This window comes from Bactrocera latifrons, unplaced genomic scaffold (genome assembly GCF_001853355.1).
Source record: "Bactrocera latifrons isolate USDA-ARS-PBARC rearing strain unplaced genomic scaffold, ASM185335v1 scaffold_55, whole genome shotgun sequence".
Lineage (NCBI taxonomy): Eukaryota > Metazoa > Arthropoda > Insecta > Diptera > Tephritidae > Bactrocera > Bactrocera latifrons.
In genome coordinates this window covers 1,305,517-1,327,465 of record NW_017537212.1, presented here as the reverse complement: position 1 = coordinate 1,327,465, position 21,949 = coordinate 1,305,517, and the positions used below count along the sequence as shown (strand labels likewise).

At 37.0% G+C, this 21,949-nt stretch overlaps 1 protein-coding gene across 2 annotated transcripts in view; it reads left to right on the top strand.

The window, feature by feature from the left end:
- LOC108974343 (furin-like protease 1) overlaps positions 1-21,949 on the top strand; it is a 240,956-nt gene that overhangs the window by 18,749 nt on the left and 200,258 nt on the right. For both annotated transcript variants that reach the window (XM_018942096.1, XM_018942100.1), the window contains exons 2-3: positions 6,771-6,866; positions 17,081-17,195. The gene's annotated coding sequence lies outside the window, so the exon portion shown is untranslated. The remainder of the gene's footprint in view (positions 1-6,770; positions 6,867-17,080; positions 17,196-21,949) is intronic.

Sequence of the window (21,949 nt, the reverse complement as noted above, 5' to 3'; positions counted from 1 at the left end):
AATGTTCATAAGCTAAACGAAATGAAAACGAGAGCCAAACCTGATCTCATATGAATTGAAGGCGATTATTGTTTGCTAAAAATTAGAAACATTTTCTGCTTAACTGTTCTTCTCCATAAAGGGACACTCTACCACTAACTAAAATATGTACCAAAAATGCTAAGCTCATCTCTTCGTAATGCTTCCATATGGCTGGGCTCGACTGTGTGTGTGACGACAAAAGAATGTGAAAATTTACGTATGGAAAAACAGCAACAGGCTCAGAAAGGTATGTGACTAAGTGCTAAGCCAAAAAATTAGATAAATGGAGAATGTGACTGTACTTTTTCCGCTCTAACAACAATCTTATCACCAGCCTAGTAATTGAGCAAATCGCAAAGAAATCACGTAAACGCGAGCGAAAAAGTGATTCATAAACAAACAAGAAAATTTAAGCAAGTAGGCATAATAAAAATTAAAAAACAGAATTTACATACATATACATAAATAAGTAAATAAGCAAAAATGACACCCGCCTAAGTTGCTTGATTTCTTTGCAACGTGCATTCATTCCATAAATAACCGACCTTTCCGAAAGTCCGAAGGGAACATGCAAGATTCAAATACAAATAATGTTAATTACTTCGAACAAACGATAATGTTATTTTAAAGATGTGTACAACACAAATCAGAGGAAGAGGAAGAACTCCACTCCGTTGGAAGGACCAGGTTCAGAAGGGCCTGGCTTCGCTTGGAATATCCAATTAGCGCCACGTAACGAAAAAAAAGAACGACTGGCGCGCTGTTAATTCAGCTATAATCGCGTAAGCGGTGTCTACGCTAGTAAAGAAGAAGTACACAAATCGAACTAAATCAGTTCATAACTTTTCGGACCTAGGCTAGTTAGCCTCGAGCGCACAAGTACTCAAGGCTGTATCTCCGAAACTATTATTCCGAGCAACGTGAAAATATTCTGGAGGTGTTGTAGACAAAAATAATTTTTTTTTGTATTTTCAAAACCACCTAGCCCCTTAAGAAAACATAACAATTCACCAAAGTAGTGGTGTTAAATTCAAAATTTGTAGACGTTCTATTAGATTCATGAGACGGAAGTCAAAGTCTCTCGTTATTTGTCAACTTGTTTCAACTCGCTCATTTTTCCGCTACGTTAAGAAAGTTAAAATGACAGAGCCTATGAAAACACAGTTATCTTGCTAGATTGGTACGTACGTAAGCATGTACACATATATGTGCATATTTCCACTTCAAGTCTACGTCTCACATACAGCTAATTTGAGGCAAAACATTGGCTTCATGCTCCTACCAGTAATAGAACATTATATTTAACAATCTAATTTAAAACTGTTTTCACGCTTTGATACTTCGTTTCATTCACACTGCACGACTCTTGCTCACTCACGAGCTGATTTAAGCTCCCATGTAAGTATGTATGCCTGCAGTTGTGTGGCCTCAATGTTCCTTGCGGAAGTAAAATTATGTAAGTTAAGGAGATTCTGCTGCCTTTGTCACATGCTGACAAGCATATGATTACACCATGGTCTCTTCCTTCTTCGCCCAGCGCTGATTGTTCTACATTCATAAGCGGTTACCTAAGCACTAACGCATAGCCAGCGCGGAACTAAAAACCTTTGGTGAAATAAGATATAATTAATTTAACTCTCAACATGCTCGAGCTGCACGGGCAGATAGTATATACATTGTATAGATGGTATACATGTATATGGCGTGTACTTTTCACCCACAAAAGCCCACATTTATATTATCACTGAAGCTGTATAAAAAATAAATTAAGTATCCATAAAGCCTAGGCACGTTGCATAAGCAACACGAAAGCAAAAAAGAAGAAAAATAAATTGGTTGTAGTTTCAGACGGGTTGCGGGTGGACGCTTGATCGAAAGCTCACTGGCTTCACGTTGGCTAGTTCGTTGGTTGCCACATGGTCACATGGCGCTGTCTGAATTTTGATTGTTCCTCTTTAGTCTACGCATCGGCGGCTGATGGGTGGTTCTTTGGAAATGGGGTCCCACTAGCAGACGCTGGCATCGGCAGTTAATGCCGGCGGAATAAAGACAGCGCTTTTTTGTTGGTTAGTTTTGCAGTTTCTTCAGCTTTGTTTCGCTTAAGCGTTGCGCATACACTCACACATCCATTCTTATGTGTTTGGGCGTTCTTTTCTAAGGGATGATACTCTCGTTGTAGATGAGAAAATCTCATTTAATGAAGAACACTTTACAAAAGTTGCACTAAATTTAGGTACTAAAATAACGGACAATTGTGGACATCGGGCTTTGTTCTGCATATATTGTCTTTACCGACGGTCGCTATGGAAATTTGTTAAACGGCTTTACTATAGTCTGCGAAATTGTCAAAAATACTTTTCTGGGGTATCTTTAACAGTGTGCTTAAAGTGAATGGTTCCATAGATGATGAGCAGCAAGCTCCGATATTATACACGCCAAGTAAACTAAACTTAATTTAAAGGGAATTCGGCTTTGCTTTAGCTCTTTGATAAAAGGAATTCATTTCAAATTACTTTGCAATTCTTTAGTGAATAATTTAAATAATTTGAAGTGGCCATTATAAGTGCGACACTATTCTCTTTGTACTCGACTGAGTATAGCGAAGCTCCAGGGGTTTATTAAGAAATCGTTGAAAACTAACTTTAATAAGGACTTTGAGTTTAGAAATTACCTATAAACCATAAGCAGCCTGCGGTCCAAAAACAAGGACATCGTAAGGGTTATTTGTATCATGTAATTTCTTATGTAATCTACCACACCCGACGTTGGCTTTGTGCTTGATGATGAAAAAAAAAACCTCTATGATTTAACAAAAGTTAGATCAGAAGAAGCATCCGAAACTGAAATTATTTCTATTGGATTTTAATTTGACTTAATCGCCTGTTGACCTTTGCGTCCTCCTTTCATTATCCGTTATGTAACCGACGAAGTTCGCGAAGAGGCGTAGAAACGGTATTTGATTTTAATTGCAATGAGTTGATATCTGCGCTCTTAGCTCTTTGATCACTCTTTATTTTGAATGTATTCTGCTTTATGGCAAATATGTATGGAATAAGTATGTCAACGATTTTAAAAATCCAAGTGGGGAAACCAAGTTTTTAAGCGTTTACAAAAATTTCGAAAACAGTGGAATACAAAATTAATAATAGGAAAACGTTTAACTTGAAAGTGGTTGATAACCAAGTGACAGCTGTCAAACTGTGTTTAAGAAAGTTCATATTTACTTAAAAACTGTTTCGTAATGTATGTGTGTACATATATAATGTTTTTAGCGAACGTTTTCACAGCCAACCCTCCGTTTTTCCGAAGTTTTTTGCGGTGAAAATCCGTTCTAAGAACATGTGTGCGCTTCTACTTAGTTGTCACATATTTAATTGTTCTTCTTGAAAACACGTAGCGACCATCTCCACTCAATCATCTCATTTCGCCTCTAATTTTATTGCACTTTACTCTTTCAGTTGATTCTGTGAAGTTCGCTTTGTACTTACTATTTGCCGCTGATTCCCTGCTAACAATGTACCTTAATTGTTTCCGTAATTGGACGGCCTGCCTGAAACATGTCTCAGCACAAAAGTAGGTAGCTTTTCATACAGACACACTATGTGTGCACATTCATATTCATATATTTATATTTGTTCCTTTGTGAGTATGAGTGTACCTTTAATTTATTGGAGCAAAGCTATTGCTGGTCGGGCAGTGCCGCCGTAGACTAACTAAACTTTTTCTGCTTCATTGCGAGTATGTTATTTTGTTCGAAACGTTCAGGCTGAGCACTAACCAGAACTTGACTACTAACACATGCTGTTATTGTTGTCCGTTTGGGTCATCTGATAACTGCTGCCATCACATTCCGTCTGTCACATGGCATGCATGTATAAATATGTAAATATGTATATGTTTGGAAAGTACTTTTGCTTACATTCCTTTACCGTTATGTGAACTTTTATGCTGATCTAGCTGTTTGCTTGCCTGTGTGACACGTCGAAACGTTTTGCGTGTAAGCAGCACTAGACACGCACGCACGTGGTAAAACCTCACCTGTCAAATGTCTAACGTCCGTCGGTTGCAGGCATACTTATTTGTGGTTTGTATGTAAATATGGCTGTTTGTACAGTTGTGAAAAACATGTTAGCACTATTTACATTTTTTTCGTTATTTGATAAAGTATGAGCCTCCTATTTATGTTATTTTCCAAGAATTATTATAGATCTAATAAACGAAGTTTTCTACCCTATCGGGAAGTCGGCTACAAATCCTTAGAACTCTCCAATGGATATGGTAGGTTTGGTATCTAGCTGAACTGTAAGCAAAGCTGGTTTCGGTGTGAACCATTGCGGGAAGTTATGAGTGAAACACCCTTATAGGCAGATGATGAGTAAAAAATTACATTATTATTGCAAAGTATGAACTTTTAAAACTTGAGCAAATGGGAAAGCCCGAGTTTTCTGAGAAAATAATGTATACATATATTACAATTCGAGTTATGGTATCTCATCATGTACTGCAGTATAGCTCGGTCGACAATGGAGGCAGCTTTCCACGCTGCATTTATTTTAAGCGACATTGTTTTGGACACACGTCTCGTGTGTTTGCAAATACTTTCGTCTCTGTGTGTTTGCTTTTTGTGTGCAAAGTGTTCTTTCCTGCGACTCGGTCCCAACCGCAACGAAGGTTTACATAGAGCCATGCTCCATCGGTTGATGATGTTCGCCCTTTTTCTTATGGTCGCCAGTAGGGGCTGTTAGCGATGAGATAACCCCCGTTGCTGACTTTTTTGTAAAGCTACTTTATGCTGAAAGGTCGACAAATGTTTATGTAAAACAGTACAGCATTCCTCCTATTTTCGTCAAGTTGCACTTAAAAGCCTCGAGAAGTAGCCACCGTTTTGCGCGTGAATGCATGGCTAATTTGCATGGTTAATTGAAAAAAGTATTTTACTTTCACGCCGTACTTCCGCTTTACTGTTCCTTGTAGCTGAAGCCTCAAGTATTTCACTTCAATGTCGGAAGCCGTGTTTATCCTTCAGGTACAACCACATTGAGTGACAAGCTCCTTTGGACTCAATGCCAAAAAGTCGTCTTTTATTTCTTCTTCACAGTGGCTTCTATTATTGCTATGTTTATCTCTCAGGACGGCTTAGCTGCCAGATATTTACACAAACGCTCACGGCGATTCCAACTCGCTTCTTTAATATCTGCGGCACTTATTTTGTCGTATGTATCATTCGGTCTCGGAATGTGGTGCATTCGCCAGTCCTTTTCTAAAAGGGTTCCCTAAATGAATGAATGTGGGTGGGTGTGTGGAAATGGGTACATGAGCGTTTCGTTTCTCTTGTCCGTTTGATTAATGATGCTTATGTCCCGAGCTGTGTTTTCTAGTTTCCTTGCGGATTTTCGCACTTGCCCTTTTCTTCACACCACATAATCGTAGATACCGGAGGTTGTTTAACATAACATCGTCGTTATGTGTTGCCACTTTCGGCTCTGCTGCCAAGTTTGAATATTCTCATCTCTATTTAATTTATAACTGTAAAATTTTCACACACCTTATTGATAAGGCGGTGGGTTGTAGGGTTTTGCCTTTTAATGTAGCTTGCTTAATGAGAGTGAACTTTAGTGTCATTTCATAAAAAGCCAGATGTAACAATGCGATTGGGTCCAAAAATTAACTATTGAAGCAGATATAGAGGGAGCTCTCAAACATATGTCATCTCTGTGACTTGTAAACCCACAACTGTATTTAAAGACAAATTGGTGTGAACTACAGTTTTTTGCACATATCAATAAATTGGTTGGTTTACGCTTCAGCCCAACCCATGTCAATAATTTTGGAGTCCTGGCGGTAATTATACAGAATTGACCAAATTTCCAAATACAATTTTTGTGACGCCTGCGACTACAACATCGTTTCACTTTACGAAAGCAACGAAAAGTGGTCCCATCCTAATGAAGAAGCGGACATGCATGAAGAGTGCTTAACAACACACTCCAACGTGCTCGCATGCTTGGTTCGTGCGTGTGAAATTGTGAATTGCTGCGGCTCCTTCGTCTACTCGTCCAGTTGACCGGTTGAGGATGGAAAGTGCCTGCGTGTTGTTGAGTTTTGGGTTTTCAAGAATGTCAACACGTTTTAATTAAGCTCGGAGATTAATTAGCAGTGTAAACAGACATCGCACCGCATATCTCATTCACCACGTCGTGTTTTCTTGCCATCAAAATGGTGCTGGCGCTTTTCTCGACAAGAGCCGAAGCTTCTGCAAGGCACCCCTTTTGACAGCTTCATATTTCAAGTGACAGTTTGTGCGGTTTTGCTATTGAATTTTGTTTCATAATTTTTCTAAAGTAAATAAATAAATTTAAATGAGAGTAAATTAATTCGCTTTATAATTTTATTGCAAAAAAATGTTTGTGAAAATTCAATTGATCTAAGCATGTTTGAGAAGTTTGTGTACATATTCATATATAAACCCACTTATATGTAAAAAGAGGCTAAATGGACTTAAACTAGTGTGGAATATTAGAGTTATTTTGACAAACATATTCAACTTAGACTCAATTTTGAGATTTTTCTAAAATATGTCTTTTAATATAAGGCTTCAACTTCCTACATAGAAATGGTAAAGGCTTATACCTGATTCACTTAAGAATGCGAAATTTCTTTGAACTCGATTTAGGCTACTTGAATTTCTTGCTTATGAGTTATAATATATGCTCATTAACATTAATTGATTTTTTTCTTTCAACTTTCAGGTGCGTAACTAAATGCTTCTCTCAGCGATCACTGCTTGTTGATTGGATTATACAATATTTTTCAGTAACTCTAGTACAAATATAAAGATAAACAAAGTGAGTTAATTTATTTATTTTGAAAATGCATMAGGTAGTGGTATGATTATAAAACAGGATTATAAAAACAGGAAATTTAATACCCAAGTGCTTGTATAGGTGTAATCAAATTAAGTTAGTTTATTAAATTGATTGTCAAAGTTTTTTTTATTATATTATTTCAATAAAAATATCGTAAAACAATTTGACCGAAAACAATGATTGCCTTGCTTCATTCAAAGAAATGCTGAATGAAGCAAATTGCACTGAAAAAATCAATGATTCGATATATTGTACTAGGCTTATTATTACAAATTGAAAATGAAAAAATAATAGAAATAAAGTGAACATATTGTCTTCGTTGAATGTTATGAGGCTGTCGGAATCAGCTGTTTTAACCTGATATTACGTTGAATGATCTGTATTCCAGCTCAATGTCTGTGCGATTGTTTTGCTGTTAAGAACTTCTCTTTTGAAGTAGTGCAATAGAAAAAGTTCCCGAACAGTGTACATATATTAAGTTTGCCACAATATTTGTAACACTGAGAAGGACATATCTAAGTGATCAACGTTAAGAACCGAGCCAATTTAGTCATGTCCGGCTGTCTGTCTGTACATATGTGATCTAGTCCTTTAGTTTTTAAGATTTCGATCTAAAAGTTTGCACACGTTTGTTTCTTTGCAAGAAGCTGTTCATATGTCGGAACCACCCATAACGGATCATTATAGCATATAGCTGCCATACAAACTGAACTATAGAAATAAAGTATTGTATGGAAATCCTATTATTTGACGAGATATCTCCGTGAAATTCAGCACGGATCATAGTAAAGCAATAGTATCCGAAAAAATTGTTCAGATCAGATAACGATATCATATATAATATATATAACTCCCGTACAAACTGGATAATCGGAATAAAGCTGTTGTATCTTCTTTGTTTGTGTGAAGGGTAGCTTCGAAGGTTAGATAGTGTGTGTTAGCCTCGATGCTATAGAAGTCAAAGTTTTTTTTTGTTTTTTTTTTGTTTTTTTGGTTCTCCATTTATGTTTAAAACATAAAAAGTAGATGAAATGTTCTTTTGTTAAATTTTATAAAGACTATTTTCGTCATTAGAAGACAAAAAGAAATTTGTTATTAAATTATCGTAATTTTACGCAAACATAAAGCGAATTAATCAAAATAGAATTAATGCATAAATTTGAAGAGTATATTTGTATGTGTATACCAATGCAAGCAGGTACTCACTATTTATTGCTGAATAAACGGTAAGTTACATGACAGTGCGCGGCTCTTCCAAGCAAATACATATATATATATATAGATAGTATGCACATATGAATGTACATACATATATACTGTTGCAAACGTTGGGAAATGAACATTCGCACTTTAATGGTGGTCGACCATGTGAGAACGGCTTATAAATTAATTACAGCAGTAACAGAGAGTAATTCTGTGATTTTTATCACTTTATTTACGTACATTTACGTGCATTTGTAAATAAGCATATACCGTATTTTTATCGTGTGTATATATTGAGCTCCAAATTAAGCAGTATGTCACGCGAAGAAATATTAAAAATAAAAATAAAATAAAACAACAGCACAAAAAATTTAAAAATATTCTGACTGATAAGATTAGCGCGCACAGCAGCAACTGTAGATAACCAGCTCAATTTAGAAATTTTGTATTCCCCTTACCAGAGCTTGTTTTTTCGAATTATCTATTGAAATTTAGCAGTACAGACTAGAATTTCCACTTTCTCACTCATCCATTGCATTTAGTAGTACTATTGCACCGCGTACGACATTAATTATTGGCCATGTTATGTGGGCGGCTGACTAGCGCTGCAGCTGCGTACTATCCCAACCGTTAAATATGGTGCATGCTTACAAACATGTCTACATAAGCCTCCTCCTGCCGCGCTGGAAGCGAACGAAAACGCGCTGACGAGGCGAATAGATTAGTTGATGATGTAGTGCACTTCAATGTCATAAAGTGCGCTGTTGCTGTTGTTGCTGTTAATTAAAACACTGTTATGCCCAACGACAAGTTGACAATAAATACAGTCGATGAATAACGGCTGATAAGAGCGTAGTGCCAAGTGCGCGGCGTTGACAAAAGTCTACCGAATGCCTCCCGCTGGCGTTAATAATTGTTAACGCGTATAAGCATTTACCTACATAACATACATATGTATGTATGGATATATATAGCTACATGCCTGCTTTTATTTTTTTATATTTATTTTTGCATGTTTCTGGCGGCACGATTTTACATTTCAATTAAATTTGCTGCTGTCAGCGGCAGAAAACAAAAACACTTACTGCTACTGTTTGTGCTATGTTCCGAATTTGTTGTTGTTCTAATTTTATTTTTTGTTTTCGTTTAACGGTTGATGCTGATCACAGCTTTGCACGCGACTAAACGCTGAAATTAATTAAAATTTCGCCAAGGTCCTCTTTAAATTAGTTACTACCTTTGTTGTTATTGCTATTTTCTCTTGCTTTGTTCTTATTATGCAAGTCTGCCATTCCATCCAGTTATTCAATTTAAGGCAGGTGTTCGCGTCCACAGAAATGCGTAGCTGGTTACTTCGGTGATTGTTTTTGTAATTTATTTTATTTTTGTTTTTGCTTTCGACCAGGCTTCTACATATTATTAAAATTTTTGAATCCATTATGATTTCATACGAATCCCGATGCTATTGGGGCTTTTAGTGTTGATAGCCTGACGTACCACCTCCGTTATTATTTATTCCATATTTCGCTTTTTTTAATATATCGATTGAAACCCGTTTAACGCATGCAAAAAAATTTTGGTAAAATCAGCCCAGAGCGGTAATTATTTCGAGAGCTTGAGGAAGACACTTGCGGGCGTGCAGCTAAAAATTAAGAATTAAAGCCATGTTACTTTGGTACCGAGTGGGTTTCGACGCCCGGAAGATAGTCGGAACTCATTAGAGCGGATAGATTTTTTTTTCTTTAAAAGCGCATACGCAATAAATGTTCTACGGACCATTCCGAACAACTTTGCCTAACTGAGCAAAAACAGTTTTATAATCCCTAAAATGATCCGTAGAACATTTCCCGCATACGCCATTTTCACTTTTTTTGGATCGCTGTAAAGAAACCCACTTTATTGCTTATATTTACTTATGTATATACAATTGCTAGTCGACATTGAGCTTTGAACACGAGCCAAATCGAATGCTAGGAAGCTCTGAACTTTAATCTACGTTTTTATATTAATCGCCAGTGAAATGTGGATCATTGCCAATATATGTACATATGTATGTATTATATATTTGGAATATATTTCAATTAATTCATCCTTGCCATAATTTGATTGGGAGAGCTTTTACTGTAATATCCAGCTCACTTGAATGATACTACGTGGTTCACAATGTTGTTGTTGCTCAGCGCATCATTAATGCTAATGAGATTAATGTGTATATACACTTTTTCTGATTTCTTTTTCATGCTTTGTTATAATTTTCATTATTTCCGTTCAGCGCTGCCGCAACTTTCTTCCCTACAAGTAATTTGTATCACATCCTTAGCGGCTATAAACGCTATTTAATTGAATTTATATATGTATATATTTGTATGTATATATCTACAGTAATTTTTCCATGGAAGAGAAATAAAAAAGTTGAATGTAGTAATTCCAATACGAATGCAAAAATATAACTTTAATTGCTTAACTTTCTAGTTCTGTAGAACAATATACTTAGTGAATAATCTAGCTTAAAGAAGGTTATGAATATTATTATTGACTTTCTAAGGAATGAAGTTATGGTATTAACTGCCGTTATGGCACATATTTTGGTTCTAGGAAAACTAATGTCAATTTTATAGAATTGAGCAAACACTATGGGCAATTGGGAGAGATTGGTTTGTGTGCACCGAGGGTTCAAATCTGGATCTGGGCAAAATTCTGCTACCCCAAGAGATTTGAAGTAGCCTAACGACTTCTAGCTGGTTTATACTTCACAAGAACATTCAAACAAATATTCCAAAGACTGATTACATGGTATGTTAGGTAGTGCCATTGACCTTCTACCCTAAACAAGCAGTTACAATGTCATAAACTCCTTTCGCTTTAGTTTTTAAAGACTTGTGCCAATTTTCGATGATTTATTAAAACAGCAATTATAATTGCCAACGATGGAGTGCTTCACATTAATTACTGTTATACAAACACAATTGATATTGTTTCCACTTTGTATACAAAGTCTTTTTGTTCAGTAGTTATTTAATGAAATCGATTCTACTTTCTAAATTGCTACAGACGAGCGGTTTAGTCCGTAAACGGGTTTCTCACTCTAAGGAGAGTTCTTTAATAAAGTGAATTTGCATAATAGCTTCTTTAAGCTGCTAACTTATTAATTTTTGTGTTATTTGTTGTTGCTAAGCTCCTACCCTCATTTTCTTAATTTCATACATAAATTTGCCGTTCCACCTTTCACTGATTTAGCATCAACTGTTTTTGTGTGTTTTTTACTTTACTTTTATTTAAATATACACATATTGATAAATTGCCAGCCATTCTTCACTGTGCACACTGATCTTCTGCCCTGTGCCCTTGTTATTCTTACTGCCTTTTTGTTTTAATTAATTTTCCGTTTCCTTTCAGTCGTTTTCTTGTGCTTTTGCCTTCCATAAACTCATTATGCCGCCAGCGCTCTCTACTAGAAGTGCTTAGTTACTACGTACACTCAACGGTCCTTTTTCTCTTTATATTTTCTTTTCTTGCGTCTTCTTCAAATCAAAACGTTTCCATTTGCTATTTAATTAGCATTTTATGCTTCATCGTTTAATTTTTATGTCACTTCCTTTTGCGTTTCCGGAGTCTGAGAGCCAGCAACGAGACACACAAGTGTATCCTTTAGTAAACTTAACCGCCCTCTCGTTTGGCTGACTTTCTGCTCATCCGCTCGAGGCCCCTTCGTCGCTTATCGCTCGTCTCATTAAGTTTTGGTATGAAGTCAGGTCGCAACGTAATGGCGGACGTGTGCAATTTTCCAGCGTAATAACCAGAGCTGTTGACGCATTTCCGCATCCGCAGAGACCGCCACCGCCACCGCAACTGTCGACACACCGCTGTTGACAACAATTCATATTTTTTATTACCCTCATTATTGATTGCAGTGCATTCCGCATTAAGCTTCGAGTTGTCAGTGCGGGTGTGTGTTTGTGCGTGGTTTCGCTAGCCACGGTTATATAATATATTAAATGTGTTTGCTTATCATATATGTATTTATTATCCGTTTATCATATTTATGGCTTCGTTAAGCCTACGCGGATATAAAGATGCGGCCGGAAGTACCCTCTTAGCTGCTTTGATCTCTATACACACTCGTGTGTATGTTTATGTGTCGCTGTCGGCGCTTTTGTGGTTAATCGCGGTTATACGAAGGTCCTAAATTATGGCAAAACTGATATAAAAGGCGAATTGCGCCAGCTCGATAAGCACTTCGTTAATTTTCCAGTGGATGAGGGAAAAATAAAAAGCCATAGCTGGCGATATGCTTCGAAAACAGAAAAATTTGGTCTTCGCAATTTTGAGTTATGTCCGCGAAAGACTTGGGGTTCTTATTTAAAACACCATGCTTCTTTATTATTTGAAGATGAAAATATAATTTTTAAACTATCCAATATAGGGGATAATTTTAGTATTCACCGCAAAGAAGTGAACTGTCTACTAACCACACTAAGGACTATCGAAACATAACGAATACGAACACTACAGCGATGGTAGTGCTTTCATTATCGCCTGTCAAGCTTTGTCACATAATGCAATATCTGCCCCCTTCATCTAACTTTCTGAACTTGATCACATTGAAGAGGTCTCCCTCAATTTAACGCCAGTCAAGTGAACTATCTGCATAATTACAGCTCCTCAAGTGCAATTTAGCTTAAATAGAGTGATAAAGCTGCATGTAACTATCAAAATTTGAAACTAATGGTGCTCAACCAAAGCTCTTCAAATACGCACGTATGTGTTTTTATGTATAAATCCTTTCAAATGTGACAACGAGCAACAACAAAGCAAACACTATGTTGACTAAAAACATCTCAAACTTGCGCATCACTTTTTCACAACTGTAGCCGAGATAAGAATTATTTGCTTGCCACACACACATATATTCAAGGCACGTACCACCCACCGCCCATTCAGTGCTTGTCAGTCAGAAATCACGTAGCTCCTAACATCTAATCGTTCGTTTTGCGTTTTTAATCTTTCACCACTTGGACACACAGCTGCTTGGAAGATCGAGAGATATCCGGACACCCGCCGGCTTTAGCTCTCCACCCGCTTTTGTTAAGGCACGCCTGGTATCCCTCGCCGCTTTGCTGTGACCCCCCACTTTATGAGATTCCGTCAAAGTGTCAGCCAAGTAAGTAACAAAAAAATATACTCCAACCGCCAAGTAACTTACCGCTTCAGTAGCTGGAATGTTGCAGGGACACAAATGCCAAGCAGAAGAGTAATAAACTTTGTCAAGCTGTTATTATTGCCAGTGTTGTTGTGGTTGTTGTTGTGGTTTTTGTTGTTGTTGTTGTTGTTGTTGATGATGGTGATGGTGACGGGCAACAGACAATAATGCCAGCCACTATGTCAATATTCGCTCACACTCAAAAATAGCGGACTGCAGTGAGTGGCTCTTCACAATTTACTGGTTTGACGACAATATTGCATTCGTTATGTCTGGGTGGTTTGTTCCTTACTTCATATGTTGTTGCTCTTTTTGCTGTTACTGCAAGCGATAATCGCGCTACTTGAAAGCACCGCCCGTTGTTGCTATTGTTGTAGGAACGTATTATTTTATTAGTGTTGTTTGAAGCGCAAATTGTCTCGCTGCCTTTATCACGTGCGCACACGAAAGTAGCTGTTTATGTGTAGGTGCAAAAACGCATACCTACTAATGGGTGTGTGTGTGGGCGCTGTACTTGAAAAAACACTAACATCCTTTAGTTCCTTGCAATTTTTACACCACATACACTTGACTCTGGTCCCCTGCCTTATCTCCTCTTGCTTCCTACATGCATACATATGTATGCATGCTCATACAAGTACAGACGGATGTGCATGCATTTGTATGTGTGTATGCGATGATATCTCGCCGCGCACCCAACTTTTCGCACTGATTGCTGCGATAAAAATGAAAACTTTTGTAATGTTCTTGCTTATTGTCATGACGTTGTTTAGTTATGGCTTTTTTGTTGGTGTTGTTGCTCAATATATGTCTGCATTGTCATTGGCACTTGGACTATAATGCTGTCATTGTCGTTATTACCACTGGCGGTATAGTCTCGCCAGCATTGCTCTCGTTTACGACTGTTCTCTGCTCGGTGTGATCTTGATTGATTCCATCGTTGATGGCTCTGTTGTTGACGCTGGCTTGGCACCCCTCTGTTATGGAGAATATGTTTACAATACGAGCGAATCATTGGTTCTCTATTTTTAAAATGCTAGTAAATAACCAGAGAGGTCTAAGGAACCATGGAAAACCACTATTGTGTGAAGAAACAAATTGAGAACCTCTTTCAAATGTATCGTATTCGGTTGGTTATCATATCTTCGGAAAATTGTCCACTTTTGTTTCGGATTCTTGCAAAATTTGCGGTCAAAATCGAAGTTTGGATTATACCCAATCTGGCGGTCAATTCTAGAGAGTAAACATTGGAGATGACAATATTTAACACTGGACTAGGAAATAGTCTTTTATTACGTTACAGACCGCGAATTTCGAATTGTTTCGTATCAAACCCGTCTCTCTTTACTCTACCTCTCTGCTTACGTCCCTCTTATTGGGCTCTTATTACTGCATAACCGTACTACGACTACAGTTACTGCCTCCGCGCTTAGTTTATGTCAATAGTATAGTTTTTATGCATTTTTTAATGTTCTCTCAAGCACACGGACGGGCGGTGTTCTCCACCCACACTCGTCATCTGCTGGCGGCACTGGCGAAGAAACTAGTGGGTTTCGTGAAGTGTGGCTGCTTTGATGTGCAGACGCTCGACAGTTTGAAGTAGCTTGGAATGTCTGATGCCTGACATGTCTGAGTGGTCTGTATGATGTGAAGTTATGGAGAAAGGAGATGCACTTCGTCTGTGTTTACTTTCAAATGACAAGTTAAGCAGGCTGTAACTTAGGCGAAGTATTATTAAGCAATATCAACAAAACTTAATGCGCTATCTAATGTTATATGCGATTTATAGTTTAATTAACATAACACACATTTTATTCTGGTAGCACAAAAGTAAACTTAATAGATTCAAGTCAAGAAAAAGCAGAAATTACTTTACTTACAGGCTAAGTATTTTAGTAACTATTGACGAAGAAATTAACAAAATAAATGTCTGCTGCTTACCAAAGTTGCGTTGATATAAATAATAATATTTGTTTTCAGTAACATACATATATCAAAGAAGGTATTTAGAAAACACAGACGTCACGTATTAGATGTTTCTAGATTTGTTGGCCTTAGAGAAATAGTTGAAACATTAAAATTGAGAACCTAACTGGTAACTCTTGCAGAATAGGTATGCCTGAAGATTGGACCGTGTTACAAATTATATTGCGATTTACGTTGAATTGATCTCTATGGAGGCTCAGAATGAGTATGTAATATAACAAGACCCGGATATAGGGCCAATGGCTCACATTGCTCTGCCTGCGTAAATAGTATAAACATATGTATGTACTTATATACCAGACATATTCGTGCATTTTCTACAAGCGGGCAAACAAAAAGAAGGTGGCAACCTTCGAATGATCAGCCTAATGTACTGCACAACATTAATATGAGTTAACCCATTTACACACACACATACAATCCATTTACCATACGTGCACCAAATAGAGTCTGGGCATGTGTATGTAAATTTGTGCAATGATCACTGCATGCACCCAATCAGCTAGTAAACTCACCTGTCTAATGCACGTGCTGATGGATAGTGGGTACTTACGGTATCTGGTACTAGGGTCGCATTCGACGTGTGTGTGCGTGTGTGAGTGCTTTGTTGCATTTGATGGTGTGGTGCTTGTGGGCTCTGCGGGGCCAAGAGAAGTGGTGAGCGCAGAGAGTGCGCTCAATCTGACCACAAGAAAATCAATTTACCACTTTTGCAGCATTAATGTTGCATATTTAATTAGAAGTTGAGAAGCGTGCTAGGAGCGCATCTAGTTGCTCGCATGTACGATATGTAGTTGTTGTATTTACATATGATGAAACTGATGTGGTTTCCAAATGACGGAGTCTTGTATAAAGCGGTACAAATCAATTTGGGCAGAGAAAGTAAGGCGAAGGAAGGGGTTGCCACAAAATCTTAGATGCCGCATGCTCGTATATGCTCATGTGTATATATACTTATATATGCATGTACATTTATAAGGGCATGTGCGGGGTGAGCGTAAATTAAGGTGTTGGGGCTGACATGTGTTGTATTGACATCGCTGAAGGCAGCTCCCTTTTCCAATCAAACCAAACCCGACCACAACAAAGCAAACTAAATAATTGAGCAGCTCGATGATTTTCATCAAACACATCCTGGCTTAACGGCGACTGCAGCAAACTGATGTTCCACATTTGCTGATTACATTGCTAATAAACGACTAAACGAAACTGCCCGCTGCTGGCAGGTGGGGTCCCATCCGCAACTGCAACCGAAATCTGAAACCGCCGACGTAAACACAAACTGAAATTCCTGGTTTGCTGCCATTACCTAGGTTTTCGAAGGTCGAAACCAAAGTAATTGCAGCAACTTGTGGCATACATAACTACACTGCAGAAAGGTCATCGGTTTTACATTGTTGGTATTGTTGTAGTGCTAAAAACAATTTGTAAAAGCGCCGCTATTTTTTGATATATCCAATAGTTTTGTTGCTTTCATTCCGAATATAGGAATTAACTTTGTTAGAATTTTAGAACCTTCTGTGAAATAGAATTTCAGCATTTACGTTCATAGTTTGTACTTGATAACCTAATAGGCAATTCTCTCTGGCTCGTAACCTGATTCAGCTTTCTTGCCGGCCTAGACATAAGTTCATGAGCTCCTCATCATCAAAGCATCAAACGAACGAGAAAATTTTCGTATATTTGGTCTTAAGTTCGGCATGCATATTGTCATACACATAAGTATAAAAGTATGTATTTAGATAACTTTTCTAATTTATTTTATTGTTGTCTACTTTAACATTTAATTTTCCTTTCTTTCTAGGTAAGTTTGCCTTTTGAAACATAATAAATCGCCTAACTTGAAGGTAAAGAGGTGAAGTCAAAAATGGAGCACCCACTGTACTTGACAGTGCGGTAAACATCGCCTTATTTGTACGGTAAATATTTGTTTAATTTTTTTTCCATGCAAAATATATGCACTGAAACAATTTGGCAGGCAAACAAGTGAATTATTAAAAGCAAAGCGAACACAATAATAAATAAATCGTTTATTCGCAATTTTCATTTCATTCTCCTATGCAAATTTTGATTGTTTTTTGTTTTTTTACTATAAATGGAAACGATAAAAAAGAATTTCTATTGTTATGTCGGCCCAAAAATACACTGAGAAGAAGATATTAAAAAATCATTTGTTTTTGCTAAAAATAACTAAAAGTGATGTTAGGTAAACGTTAGTATGGGTTTATAAAATTAAAATGATGCTAAATTGCTTTAAAATTGACTAACATCAAGGGACTCTGGAGTTATTATGTTGTTCCTACAACGTTGTTTCCGGCAGCTAGAGAAGATTTTTTAACAATTATAAATCTATGTATTTCTACATCTGCGCACTGAGTCGCTGTAGAGATGCTAATGCGCAGTCGCTGATGTGTGTGGTAACAAGTATTTATAAACATAAAAGCGCATAAAGTAGTTGTCTCCTTTACGGTCTTTGAACGCAATACCATTAATTTTGCTAATGAAGTATGCCGCACATAAGCTAATATAAGTTTTCCTATGAAGCTTTACATTTTACTTAAATTAATGTACCACAGTGGACCTTGAGTATTCTAATAATTCATATTACATTATTAAAGTCGACGAAGCTTGCAGCAAAAGCCAGCGCTGATATTAGCTCAAAATTTCAAAATCACAAAGCCGTTTTGGAATTTTCGTTCCACTTTTTATGCAGGTTTTATAAATGTGTACTCAATACATATATGGATGTATATACTTTCACATTTTTAAGAGCTGAATGTTAGATGATATTTAATATATTATTATAAATATTAAATTATTTCTTACACTGTAGTTCTAAGGAAGTATCTCTCTTTTTTTCAAGTTTGGATTATACTAAATAACTCCATATTTCATTTATGGGAAATTAGGAACTTTTCCTCATAAGGGGCTATACCAGTGTGATGCTTGAAAAATTAGGCGATTTTCGTGAATTTTTTTAAGAGAAAGTACGTGATTGAATATTTCGAACTTCTTTGAACGTAATAAAGTATATTTTCAGATATATTTCGAAATTAAAAAAAAAAGATTTTTTAACAAAAATGTTGAAAAATAACGGAGTTATGGGTTTAAACAAAAAAATTCAAAAAGCTTAATAAACTTAAAGATGTTTCCTATTCAATGATCCTAAGATCTATGAAAAATATCAAAAATTAACAAAATGGCGTAATTTAAAAAAAAATCTTTTTTTAGGAAAAAATTGTCGTTTTTTTAATGCCAAATTGACAATTTTCAACCAATCAAAAAGATCGTATGTCATTGTATGGTAAATGTATTCAAAAATACTCGGTTTTAATTTAAGCAATTTTGAAAAATTTTGGTTCGAGAAAAACGCGTTATGTTTGCACCTCCGAGCGATTGCTGTTTAGAACGCTGCCATAACTAAGATACGACCTTCCCGATTTCACAGGATATTTTTGGAAATATAAGCTTTTGAGAAAGCAAATTAAAAAATTTTTTTTTAAGTATCACACTGGTATAGCCCCTTAAAGTCCATTAACAGGTATTTTTTCTGATTCAGTCATTTTAGAGGCGCTCTACGATTAATTGCGCTTGCCTGGCAATATTCGCCTTTCACACGTGTATACTTATGCATACGAAAACATAGCGAAAACATTCGACATTCAACTCGTTTTGTAAATTGGACCAATGTTTACCTAAAATTGATAGGATACAAGTGGAGCTCACACACAAAACAACGCGCCAGCACATTCATACAAACTTTTATAAGTACGCAGCACATTTTTGAGTGCATACATACATACATATACATGTACATGTAAATACGGCAAAAACGCTCTTGTTGATACTCACTCTCCGCGCTACTGTATCGAATTTGTTGGAGCCGATTGATCGTCTAGGCTCACTTGTTTTCGCTATTCTTGTTGTTTAGTTTTTGCCTATGCATTCATATATGTATGTACATATGTATATGTTTTTAGTTTTTGTTGTTCATGCTTTGTTTTTGTATTGTCATTAGCGCTAAATGTCAGCATCGTTATCATACACACATTCACACCAACAATTGTTTTGTGTTGTTGCACTTGTTGTTGGTACTATCAACGGCGCACATGCTTAGGTATGCAATTTGATTTGAATTATTCATGACTCCACCATTCCGACGGCGATGCAATGCGAAAAAATAATAAAAGTTAAGCAAAAACAAAGTGACACAAAGTGTCGAGAATAAAACCGGAGCGAAAGGGCGAAATGATGAGAGTGAGGAGGGCGTGCCGGCTGCACAAGCTTCTCATTATTGCTGCTACTGGTGCTGATCTGCGCCACAGCATTGCAGTAGAAGCATAACTAAGTAGCACGGCAATGCATGAACGGCGCTCACTGACACTGTAGATCGTCCGGTGCTCAGTTGATTTGCAAGATTTGATATTATCTTGTAATGTTTCGCTCACCCAACCTTATTCTTATTAATATTAGTTGTTGTCGTTCTTAGTTGTGCTAACACAATATTGCTACATTTAACCAATCATTTGTTGTTGTTGTAATTATCATTATGATATTGTTTCTTAATCTCTCCATGTTGTATTCATATTGTTGTTGTCGCTTTAATTATATGATTTATCCTTATCTGCGCCAATTTACTTGACACCCCACCACCGCTGCGAACGGTAGCACAATTCGCATGAGGAATTCGTTATTCATGGGGAAGGAGACAAAGAGCAGCGTGTGCGTCTCGCCGCATAAAGTATTGTAATAAAATTAATTGCCTGTCAGTAATATCATTTGAAGGTTAGTTGAGCGCACAAACCATATTGTATATTACTTTTCCGTGTAAATTCTCTACAACATACATATTCGCAAAAAATGGCTCAGTCGGTATGACAATAATGTTTTACAGCTATTATTCTGTTTGTTCCTATTTATTCAACTTTTTATATTTATGTCAATTCGTGCATTTTTTCCACATACATATGTAATTTCACATGTATATTTTTCATATTCATTGATATTTCTTTTGATTTCATGAATTTCCTATATAACTGTAGACTACTGCTGAGTTAAGCTTTAGTTACATGATCTGAAATGTTCATACGTACGTACTTTTTTCAAGCAAATTCAACTAAATTCAAGGGATGCAAAGCTTTTACTTTTTTTATTTTCCGGGAACACTTTCGGATATACATACATATGTATCTAGGTGAAAGCTTATTACTGAATGTATGATTTTCAAGCCATAATTGATTTTTTGTCTTAAAGAGCACTAAAGGCTCACCCAGAAAACACGAAAATCCTTTTACGTTGCTCATCAATGCAAAGTGTTCGGTCTTGTATGGAATCAGCCGCCAGAAATACTCCCACTGTCTACATAAAAGTGAAACTTTTTCCAAAGGTTTTTAAAATCTCCCATTCCCGTTTCCCACTCCGCCACCCTCCGATGGTAAAAAAGTTTAATTAATTATATTAAATTAAAAAAGTTGATAAATGAAAACAGGAATTTTTTGAATTTATTTAACTACATCAAGAACTGATTTTAGTAAAATTAATTGACTTTTGCAGCTTCATACTGAGAAATTAACTCTGTTCGTCAGAATTTTTCGCTTTCCCTAAATGTTGTACTTAGCTTTGCATGTTGTTTGTTTTGTTGTTGCACAGGCCTGGTATTTTAATGCTGATACACGTTCGAGCATACAATGAAAGCAGCAACAAGTCAACAAACTGTGTTGTTGTTGTTGCAGCAGGTCATTTGCCCTAAAAATTCATTGAACTGCGTAACTGATGCGCGTGTGCCCCCTCAACTCACATGTACCCACCCCATCATCCTCCAGCGTGTTGCGAGCGGTGGAGACCTCGATGGGGTTTTCCCCAATTCCCATGCAATCGCCGTATGTATGTATATATGTATGTACGTTCGTCAGCGCGATTCATTAATGTCACAACACAAGTTGCAACAACAACAACAATAATAATAACGATACTTGTAAGAGACCTCAAACGCCGCAGCTGCGCAGCTGTTGCCGACAGCATCTGCTGACTGCCTACTGGCGTCTGAAGCCGAAACGTCACAGCTGATGATGGAGATGAAGGCGCTGCGAATAAATGAAGGGGGGAGCATCATAGTCATCCGCTCAAGTAACAAGCAATGGATTGAGTAACAATAACAACAAATACTCGTAGTAAGGAGTAGCAGCAGTGCTCGGAGTACACAGATACATGCACACTCACAACATACATACATATGTACAGCTATACCAGCTTCTGCGTGCGTTCATTGAACATGTTGCTGACGACAGCTTCCGAATGAAATTGTTTGTTGTTGTTGGTTTAGGCATAGTACTGTGCAATTGTTTGAAATTGCATTTTTAAACGGCACCTCAGATGTCGGTAAGCGGCTGGGAGATTGGCTGCCGCCGCCAACTGCGATTGCCGCAGCAAGATCATGTATGCTGCAAGTGTAAATGTGCAAGCATACACTGGTGCACTACATGTGGATGAGCAAGGCTTTTAATTGGGTAGCTGGAAGTGTTGTCGCTGTTTCAAAATACCAAGCAACTGAGGTATGCTTGGGCACAGTTGTATCGTATTTTGCTCCTTATATACCTACTTATGTATACATCTATATTTCCTTTCGAAGTAGAATATACTAAACTAGGATATAAGAGGATTAGGAGTTCACCGA